Source organism: Peromyscus eremicus, chromosome X, assembly GCF_949786415.1.
Source record: "Peromyscus eremicus chromosome X, PerEre_H2_v1, whole genome shotgun sequence".
Lineage (NCBI taxonomy): Eukaryota > Metazoa > Chordata > Mammalia > Rodentia > Cricetidae > Peromyscus > Peromyscus eremicus.
The window spans coordinates 84579468-84589922 of record NC_081439.1 but is presented as its reverse complement, the minus strand read 5'-3'; the positions used below and the strand labels follow the sequence as shown (position 1 = coordinate 84589922).

The 10455-nt window shown below is 42.2% G+C and overlaps 1 non-coding gene across 1 annotated transcript; it reads right to left on the bottom strand.

Annotated features, from left to right (window-relative positions):
- Positions 1-2912: 2912 nt before the first annotated feature.
- Trnaa-ggc (transfer RNA alanine (anticodon GGC)) lies at positions 2913-2984 on the bottom strand. The gene has a single exon. It is a non-coding gene; the product is annotated as a tRNA-Ala (tRNA).
- Between the last annotated feature and the right edge of the window lie 7471 nt (positions 2985-10455).

Sequence of the window (10455 nt, the reverse complement as noted above, 5' to 3'; positions counted from 1 at the left end):
CCACAATGTAAATCCTTCTATCTAACATTTCCTGCTACTCTCACTCAAGAAAACTCTTGTGGTGTTGGTGAGTAGTTGTCTTCCAATACACAAATACACGCTTACAAATGTCAATACAAAAACACAGCTCTCACCTCAAAGGAAGAAGAGAGAGTTTATTCTGGAATCAAATATGAGTGTGAAAATATGAGTGGGACAGATTTAGATTACAACAAATTTCATGTCACAATGTGGAAACAGTTGCATCCAGTTTGTCTAGTAACAGAATGAAGAGAACTATGAATCAAGGCACTCCTTAAGTGCATTGGTGGAGATATTAAGTAGGCTACTATGGTAAAGCAGAGAAACCTCAGCTACAGGCATTAGCTGCCCTGTGATGACACTCAGTCCTTTGGCAGAAAATTAAAGCTTTGTTAAAGTGATATTTTCTGATTTTTTTTAAATGTCAGGTCCAACTTCATCTGTTAGTGACAAGATGCTAGGTCAGTCCAACACAGAGGGGCCGAGTTAGAGAACAGAATTGCCTAATAGGAGTACTCCATTTGAACCTACAGTAATTGGACCAGCATGCTATTAGAATCAACATTGGCAAGTAAAAGACCAAAATCTACTGTCCATACTTACACCCACACATTTACAGACCATTGCCTACTGTGCGCCAACATTTTCCTAGGTATCCCATGCTGACATCAAGCCTGTGCAGAGTCTGGGCTGAAAAGAACTGACAATATTGCTGCTGCAGCCTCTCAGGCACTGGGAATATTGGCATATGTACCATGCCTGGAATGTTGGAGAACTGGTGTTGGACAAATATGCAGAGGCATCTTGGTGCAGAAAGGATGGTCTTTCAGCAAACAATGCAGAGGCAAGTGTATATCCATATCCACAAATATAAATATAAATCATATCATGTGCAAAGACCACTCAAAATAAATTAGAGAGGTAAAAATATAAAAATAAGCCTATAAATGTCAAAGAGAACACACAGAGGAACATCCTTGTCTCTGGGACTGAGTCAAGATGTCACAGACAAGACACCAAATAAAAGCCATAATTGAAGAACTGGAGAGGGTGAATCCTTACAATTAAAATCTCCGCTCTTCCAGAGGATGGATGAGAACTGAGAAGATAACTCAATGGCTAGGAGAAAAGTTAGAAAAACATATATTCAATAAAGATTTTCTATGAATCATACAGAAAAGCTCACAAAAGTCAGGCAGAAAATAGAAATTGAGAAATGGGAAAGGTTGTAGGTTTGTTGTTCAAGGGGACATTGATAGGACTGTCCTTTTTATAAGAGATTCATTAGAAATATTAGTGCCATATGCAGAGAGTATCATGGCAGGGATTCTGAGTAAAGATCAGGGCCACCTGGAGGGTGGGTATCACAAAAATGGAAATTAAAATCCCAAACTGGTGCCAAGTACACTGTGTTCCACACCTGAAGTCCCTTCAGGAGGCAGCTGAGGCAGGAGAATGACTGAGAGTTTTCAGCCAGGATAGGACACAGGGAATTGCTATCTCAAAGCAAATAAAACCTAAAATTACTAAAAACGAAAAGGAAAATCCTCTAACCAACTGCATATTGAAATAATCATCTGAGACATGCAGGGTAATCATTGACTTCCCTTTAGGCTTTACCACTTACTGTCCCACCGATCCTGAGTGAGCAATCTCATTCCCTTCTCACAGAACAGGAAACTGGGATCAGAGTGTGCTCACACTATCTTGTGTCCCTCCTGCTTCCTCCCCCAGAACACCTAGCCCAGACAATGACTCCAGCACACCCCTGCACAGAACAGCACACTGAAGAGGCACAAGAGTCTCAAGTCTCTCTCCTTCTGGAGACACACTGGCTATAAATCTTGAAGTGGGGGTGAACCTACTTGGGTCTGGGATCCCTGCACCTGCCTCTCCACCCTCAGGAAGATTCCAGTGCTCACCTCCAGGAATCCATTAGCTCACTCAGTCCGAACACTAGGAATGCTCATTTTCCAGGACACCGCCTGGATCGACATTGGAAACAGTCACCATATTGAACCCAGTTTTCTATGACAACAGAAATGCTTCCCCTGTTCAGTAAGCAGGAATGGTTCTGCCCAGCCCTCCCTTCCTTTCTCTCAAAGCAAGAACTCTTCACCCTTGTTATCACCCGAGAAAGCACACCCACTAGAGAAACTGCCACCAGCAGGAAAGCAGAGCTTTGCTGTTTTGTTCTGTAAACCAAACATATCCCTCGAAGTGTGACCATATTCTACTCACCAGAATATGGTGGTCTCCATGGAAATGTCGTCACATTGTTGTCACTGAGAGATGAGCAATGTCTTCCAATAAATAGCTTTGCATATATAACCTCATAGAGGAAGCTAAAGTCTGGGACACCTTGTGCAGTGACATGCTGCAAAAGGAAACCTTGAACCTGGAACCTCACATATACAAAGCATACAAAGCATGCACTCTACTGCTGAGCTCCTTCATTGATGAAAGCACTTAAGAGAGAAAATGATCAGCATTCATATTGACTACAAGGTATTGGGTCAGGTCCTTTCAGGCTATTTTATAGCTTCCAGTTCAGGGTTTTGACAAGATTTTTAGGACATATAAAGAATGAGCAAACAATCTATTTTCAATAAATAATAATAACAATAATAGTACCCATTAGTGAAACTGCCCCCAGCAAGAAAGCTGAGTTTGTTATTTTTTCTGTGAACAAAACATATCCCTGCAGGCACAACCATGTTCAACTCACTAGACTATGGCGGTCTCCATGGAAAAGTAGTCACAGTCATAGATGAACATTGATGTCATGGTGACAGATGAACAATTTCAACCAATAATTAGCTAAAATTTAAAGTCTCTGGCACCTTGTGCAGAATCATCCTGAAAAGCAAAATACGAAAGTTAAAAGTACTAGGAGATGCCGGGAATCGAACCCCGGACCTCATATACGCCAAATATGTGCTCTACCACTGAGCTACACCTCCGAGTTCGAAGCACTGTTGATCAAAGCCCATATAAATGCTGAAAGACTGATCCAGCGTACATATTGACTACAAGGCTCTGCGTCAGGACATTTGAGTATATTTTATGGCTTCCAGTTTAGGGTTTTGATAAGATTTTTAGGACATATAAAGAATGAGAAAACAATCTATTTTCAATAAAAATAATTATAATAAAAATAATAGTACCCATTAGAGACACTGCTACCAGCAACAAAGCTGAGTTTGGTTGTTGTTGTTTTTTTTTTTTTCTGTGAACAAAACATATAACAAGAGGCATGACCTCATTGTACTCACTAGTCTATGGCAGTCTCCATGGAATAGTAGTCAAGGTCATAGATGAAAATTGTTGTCATGGTGACAGATTTCATCCAATAATTTCATCCAATAATTAGCTATGCATATAATTTCCCCTAACAAAAAGATAAAGTCTAGGACACCTTGTGCAGAAACATCCTGAAAAAGAAAATTCAAAAGTTAAAAAAACAAAAACTATTGGAGATGCCGGGAATCGAACCCGCGACCTCACAAATGCGAAATACGCGCTCTGCCGCTGAGCTACATCCCCCTGCCTTAACACAGTTGATTAAAGCCTATATGAATGCAGAGAGACTGAGCTACCATTCATACACACCTCAAGGGTCTCCTTCACCTACTTTGAGTATATTTTACGGCTTCCACTTTAGGGTTTTCATAGGATTTTTTAGCACATTTATTGGATGAGAAAATAATCTAGTTTCAATCAAAGCAAAAAATAATAATAAACCACCTTTATGCTATTTAAAACAAGGCAGGATAACAATAAATAATACTTTAAATTATTCAGGCCCATCAATTTTAATTCAACTTTATGTTGTAGTATTAGTTCAACTTGACACTATCATGTGGAATAAATAATTATGTCTTGCTCACTAGCAATATGATAGGATATCTGAGAGCATGTGAAGTTTCCTGAAACCTTCCTTATCACACTTCTATTCTCTTTTAAAACATGCCTTAGCTTTCATGGCTTAAAGCCGGGCAGTGCTGGCGCACGCCTTTAATCCCAGCATTCGGGAGGCAGAGCCAGGTGGATCTCTGTGAGTTTGAGGCCAGCCTGGGCTCCATAAGCGAGTTCCAGGACAGGAGCAAAGCTACACAGAGAAACCCTGCCTCAAGGAAAAAAAATATACTTTTTTTCTAATTTTGGACAGTCTGGTCACCTTGTTCCTTAACTTTCCCACACACTATTTATCACTTCATTTATTCTAAAAACTAAATTTGAGGAAACTGTTCATAAAACCCTAATGTGCTGTCACTTTCTGTAAGTTTATGTATCTCACCACATGCGCTGTAAGCTTCTGAAATATAAGGTTTGTTACATGTGTTCCCTTTTTCTCACGTCATCTGGTATATTTCTCAACACACAAAATCATTAAATAAATATTTTATATATGTATATATGTGTATATATGTGTATATGCAAGTACTATAGTCAACAAACATGGAAAGAGTGGAAACCTTTTCTTACTCCTGATTTTAGTAGAATTGCTGTGTGTTTCTCTTCCTTTAATTTGATGTTGGCTATTGGCTTGCTATATATTACCTATAATTTGTTTAGTTATGGCACGTGCATCCCTAATATCTACAGTAATTAACCTGAAATGGTGTTGAATCGGTCAAAAGATTTTCCAGAATTTCATAAGATGATCATGTGGTCTTTTTCTTTCAGTTTATTTATATATTGGATTACATTAGCTGTTTTCTGTATGTTGAACTATGCCTGCATCTCTCCAATGAAGCCTACTTAATCATGGTGGATGAACTGTTTGATATGGTATTGGATTTTGTTTGTGAGTATTTTAGTGAGTACTTTTACATCTTTGGTCTAAGGTAAATTGGTCTGTAATTCTCTTTCTTTCTTGATTCTTATGCGGTTTAGGTATATGGGAACTGTAGTCTCTTACATAGAATTGGGCAGTGTTCCATCTATTTCTACTTACTGGAATATTTTGAGGGGTATTGGCATTAACTCTTTTTGAAAGTCTGCTGTAAGTCTGTTCTAAACCTGTCTTCAGAAGATGTCTCGAACCCTCCACAGACACCCTGAGAAAACTGTCCTAAGACCACAAGTGGTTTGTGCTAGTCCTAGGATATGGCTCTAGCCTGTCTGTGTGAAACTGTTTTCACTAGATTTAGTGTTATCACAAGCCTCCGGGAAAATGAGAAGGGCATGGAATCATTTCCAATAAGCTTGAGGGGAGCCCTTTTTGGGATGGCCTAGGAGAGGTACTGTATGTCCGGTGGTCAGACACAAGCTGTGATTGGTTTAAAAGCAAAGCCTCAGTGATTGTGATTGGTGGTAAAAGGCAAGACTGCACTGGGACAAAACACAAACCTGAGTGATGGTGATTGATGCTGAGAGGCAAGGCTGTGATGTCTTCCAGATGGTTGTAGTTGGTATCAATTACAATCAGGTTGCTCAGGCTTGACTGGAAGATGCTCTCCTGTGCTGTGTGACCTGGTGTTGTAGCATTAGACACAAGAACAGGCCTCTCTTGCTTTGTCCTCCCTTACCTATGTTCAGTACCATAGCTGATGGGATGGAGTTAGCACCAGCAGAACCAAGTGTAATGGGTCACCCTTGTAATCACAGCTATCAGCGAGGGCAGCAGCAGGGTCATGTTTCAATGACCACCTGGGCTATGAAGACTGTGTCTCAGGGAAGGAGCATGAGACAGAGGTGAGGGGGAGGACAGAGAGACAGGGACAGGGTGTCAGAGGACAGGGGAATGGCTTTGAGAGTGGAGATGTAAGGCCAAGTAGAAGAGACAAGGAAACCAGCTGTCGGACGGCTGAAGAAGCAACAGCTGTAAAACATCTAGAGTTCAGGAAAGAAAGAAGGGCAAAAGAAGAGGAACGAGGTCAAGAGAGCAAGAGGGTTGATACTGAAGAAGGAGAAGGGCTGTAAGATGACAGGAAAGAGAAAATGAAAGTCCTGGCTGGGGAGGGTTCCAGAAGCCTATCTACATTTCAGTTTGTATTACGGTTTAAGGAGCACTGAGTCCCACACCTACAGAAGAGCTCTGTCAGTGGCTCCTGTTAAGGATTGAGTAGCCCTGGTACATGAACTGCCCTGAAGCTGTGGTGCAAGTTGGAGCCAGGAGCTGAGCAGTCTGCACCCTGTGGGGCCACAAGATCTGTACTATTGGCAGGGCTGAGGGACCTGTTTCTATACCAGCCTGCATATGCTCATGACTGGCAGTTGTCAAGTTCAGTGGGAAAGAAAATGTGACAAATCCAGCACTTGAATATCTCCCCATCTACCCACATTGATTTCTATGTGGGTGAATCAAATGACATCCAGCCAGCCTATTGGCAGCTCTGCCACTGTTTGAAAAAATCCTCCATAGATCGGGAAAATCAACCTTGGCAAAATCAGTGTGCAAACTCTGAACACAAGCACAGCAGTGGATTTTTTTACATGTGATATAAGCTTAAGTATTGAAAGGTATACGACTGTGTTCTTTACAGTGTATGGTGCCTTGTCGAAAAGAGTGCTAAGGTGTGTCCTTTTGTGGAAATATAAACTAGAGCACTAAGCAAACCCCATGTTCATAAAGAGACTTAAGAACTAAGAAGAGATTATGAACCTGTGACTGATGTCTCACTACCTGGCCAGACTTCCCTAACTCTTCCAGGTCAGACCATAATGCATTTTTTAAAATAATCAAATGTTGTTAAACTATGAGGAGAAAAACCCTAAACAAACAAATAATTCATCTCACCCTTATGATACATTTTAAGACATATTGAAGCGTGGCATTAATTATGGCGTGTGGAATTAATCCCAGCACTTGGGAGACAGAGGTGGGCATCTCTGTGAGTTCAGGCTTTGCATGGACTACAAAGTAATTTCTAGGATAACCAAGGATATTCCTCAGAAATTCACTGTCTATAGAAACAGAAACAATTATTAATAAGACATAATTGTTGTGGGTACCTGTTCCACCTATGATCTTGAGGTATCAGCCCACAGGGCAAAGCCTCAGACAGGCTTGAGACATGAGGGGCATGAATGCCTGGCTCTCCTCCTCCCTCTGGGCTTGGGTAGTGTGGACTGACTTAGGCAGCAAGAGGAGCGTGGGACAGGACATCAGCCTTCCAGGACTCTGAGATGATTTTGCCTTATTCTGTTTAGTGAGTTATTTCTCCAATTTATATCCTAATAAATTCCCTGTACCCCTTAAGCAGACTCCCTTGGATTTCTGGCTACATCTGGTGCCTCCAATGTGTGGGTGGGCCATCATTACAGCCCTAGTGGCTCTTTAAGAGCTCACCTGTCCATGTGGGCTTGGGAGCACATTGACGGGCTTAAAGACAAAGGCACAGGGTGACAGGGACCACAGTGTATGTCTGGGGAAGCAGGAAGTTCTGGCCTCTGCAGGTGGCAACTGAGCTGCAATTAGCAGGCCAGGGATATAACACCTGGGTGCCAATTGTAGCCACAAGTTTTCTTGTATCCCGCCTGGTCCTGCAGCCTCTCAGTCCCAAGTAAACACACAGAGGCTTATATTAATTACAGACTGTATGGCATATGGCTCAGGCTTCTTGCCAGCTACTTCTTAGAACTTAACTCAACCCATTCCTATTAACCTATGTTTGGCCACTTGGCTTCATGGCATTACCTGTTCTCTCACATCTTGCTTCTCCTGGAGGCAGCTCCCAGCATTTACTGCAACTACACCCTTCTTCACCTCCATGTTCAATCTGAATGTACTGCCTAACCTTATTCTGCCTCACCATTGGCCGAACAACTTTATTTATCAACCAATGAGACCAACATATATGCATGGCATATAGAACCACATCCCACAGCACATATTGATTCCAGAAATAACAGAAAATCCTTTTGGGTTTCTTGGGCTTATTAATAACATAATTTTAAAAAAGAATCAATGTATTTTTGATGACAATAAAAAGTTAAGATTTGTTTATAATATTATGTGTATGGGTATTTTGCCTGCATGCATACATATACAGACATTGTGTTCTGGTGTTGGAAGAGGCCAGAAGAGGATGTCATGTCCCCAGGAAATGAAGTTACACATGGTATCGATGCTGAGAACTGATCAAGGGTCTTCAACAAGAACAAGGGCTCTTAACTACAGAGACAACTCTCTAGCATCTGGAGGACAATGACATTAGAGTTTAAAAGAGAAACCCAAATGTCTTTAGAGCATTTGTTCTTGCAGAAGACCCAAGTTTGGTTCCCAGCATCCACCAGGAGGCTCCCAACCATGCACAATTCCTATTCCAGGGATCTGATGGCATTTCTGACCTCTTTGCATACCAGGCACCCAAGTGGTTCACAGACATTCATGCAGGCAAAATACTCACGCACATAGAATACAATAAATAAACCTAAGGAAGAAAATAGAGAAAGAAAAACCTGAAAAGCTCCAGGGCAGGTAATTGCAAATCTCGATCAGAAAAAGAGGAAAGCTGTCCCATCTGAATTAAGCCTGCATGGATGACACACAGGGTTCATAAGCAGCCACACGGTAGGGAGGGAGCTTTAGAAAAAGGTCACAGTGTCAGGGAAGAAAAGAGGGTTAGTGAAAGCACACCTAGAAAAGAGAGGAAAGTGGGCAGATTCTAGAGACTGCAAGATTGCAGCTCTGTGGGAGACTGCCAGAGGAGCAGGGCTTATGGAAGGGGAGGCACATTACCTCATGAAGGGATCAGTATGGCCCCTTTTGCTTTTTAGTATGGCTTTGGAGGAAGGATCCCCATTTTTGGACTCCAGGTTGGCTGACCCACCTGGATTAACTCTTACCAGGGAGAGAGTGGCCTGTCTCCATTCAGAAGGCCATTTCTGTCTTTTGGAAGAGAGGCAACATAGTCTATTAATGAGGTTTCAAGACTACTGTAAAGGAACCTCCCCAAGGCCAGGTGAAGCCAGAGAGAGGGGCATCCCACATAACAACAGGGACTCCTTGTTTACAACTTGTTAAAGTAATGGAGTCACACAACATCATTTGTTTGTCAGAGATGCAAGTGAGAGAGCTTTGTGATGGAGATCTTTTTAAAGCACCTAAGACTTCAGGAATTTCTTGAGATGATGTAACTGGAAATAAGGCATCTAGACACTAAATATGTCACAGAGTAGGGGGCATATTCAGATGGATTTAAAGGCAAGTTGGGCAGAGAAGTCAGAACTCCCTAAGTACAACTGCCTGCCTTCCACACCACACCAACATATCCAGCCTGCCCTCTGTGCCTCTTCTCTGCCACACTTGAGAGTCCTAGTCTCAGACCCAATCATGGAGAAGCCCTGGAAGAGAGGGCATGGAAAATCTCATTTCGCACCCCAGGGAGATGTTAATCTTCAAGGTGGGGTCTAGAGTTGCTGTCAGAACTGAGAAAGCCACAGACTCCAAAAGAGCATCCACATTTGGAGCCCAAGACAGGAGAAGAAATGGTGGCTGAGGAGCAGGGAGGGTGGTGGAGGAGAAGGTGGAGGCCGGTGCTGGATTCAGGACAGGTACCCAGTCACGGCCTTCCACTGAGTGCACAGACCCTGCTTGTGTGCCCAGTCTGCATATCTGAACCTGCTCTTCCCAGCTCATCTTGACACTTGAAAAGGAGGGGGACCAGAGTTGTATTCTTGCAGGTCAGTACACAGCAGCAGAATTGGTAGAAAAAATATGTTTCCATATAGTCCACATTTCCTTGTCCCTTTAACATCTCTCACTTCTGTGTGATTTTTGAAGCAACAAGTATAAGTGATGTAATATGATACAGTCCTCTATACACATAAAGAAAATGTATTGGAGACTGTCCTTACAAGGGGTATTTGTGAATGAACGATATTAACAATAACATCAAAAAGAGTTAGACATGCAGGCACACATCATGTTTAAGTACAAATAATCAAAACCTACCATGCAGTTCTGGGACAGCTGATGTAATATACTTACTCCAGAGTGCCTTGGTCCTTCCATCCATCTGAGATGACCGTGCATTTTTGCACATGGGAACACATTTACCCTGAAAGCATTGTAAATGAAGACAGGATGGGATATTGTTAGCATACTGATGGAGAAGGATGGGGGAAGGGAAATAAGTTACCCATAATACCTCTTATTCTTTTCACCCTGTCTGTCAGGCACATGTCACAGCACATGTCATGGATTCTTCTCTAGGACTTCCTGCTTCTGGGATGCAGAGAATAAACCCTTCCCTTTTAGACTAGAGGTAGCATAGGGGGAAAGAAAACACATGAAATAGAGGAATCCAGAATGAGAAAGCAATAAAACCCAGGGGATGGAATGGCGGTGCCTTACCTGTGCAGACTCCATCAGTGGAAGGTATGCAATGACGCTTTTCCTCTTCCCAGCTCATCACAACACCATGGACACACACAGTGATACCTAGGACTGGGTACACATAATGGAAGTGAGAGCTTGTTCAT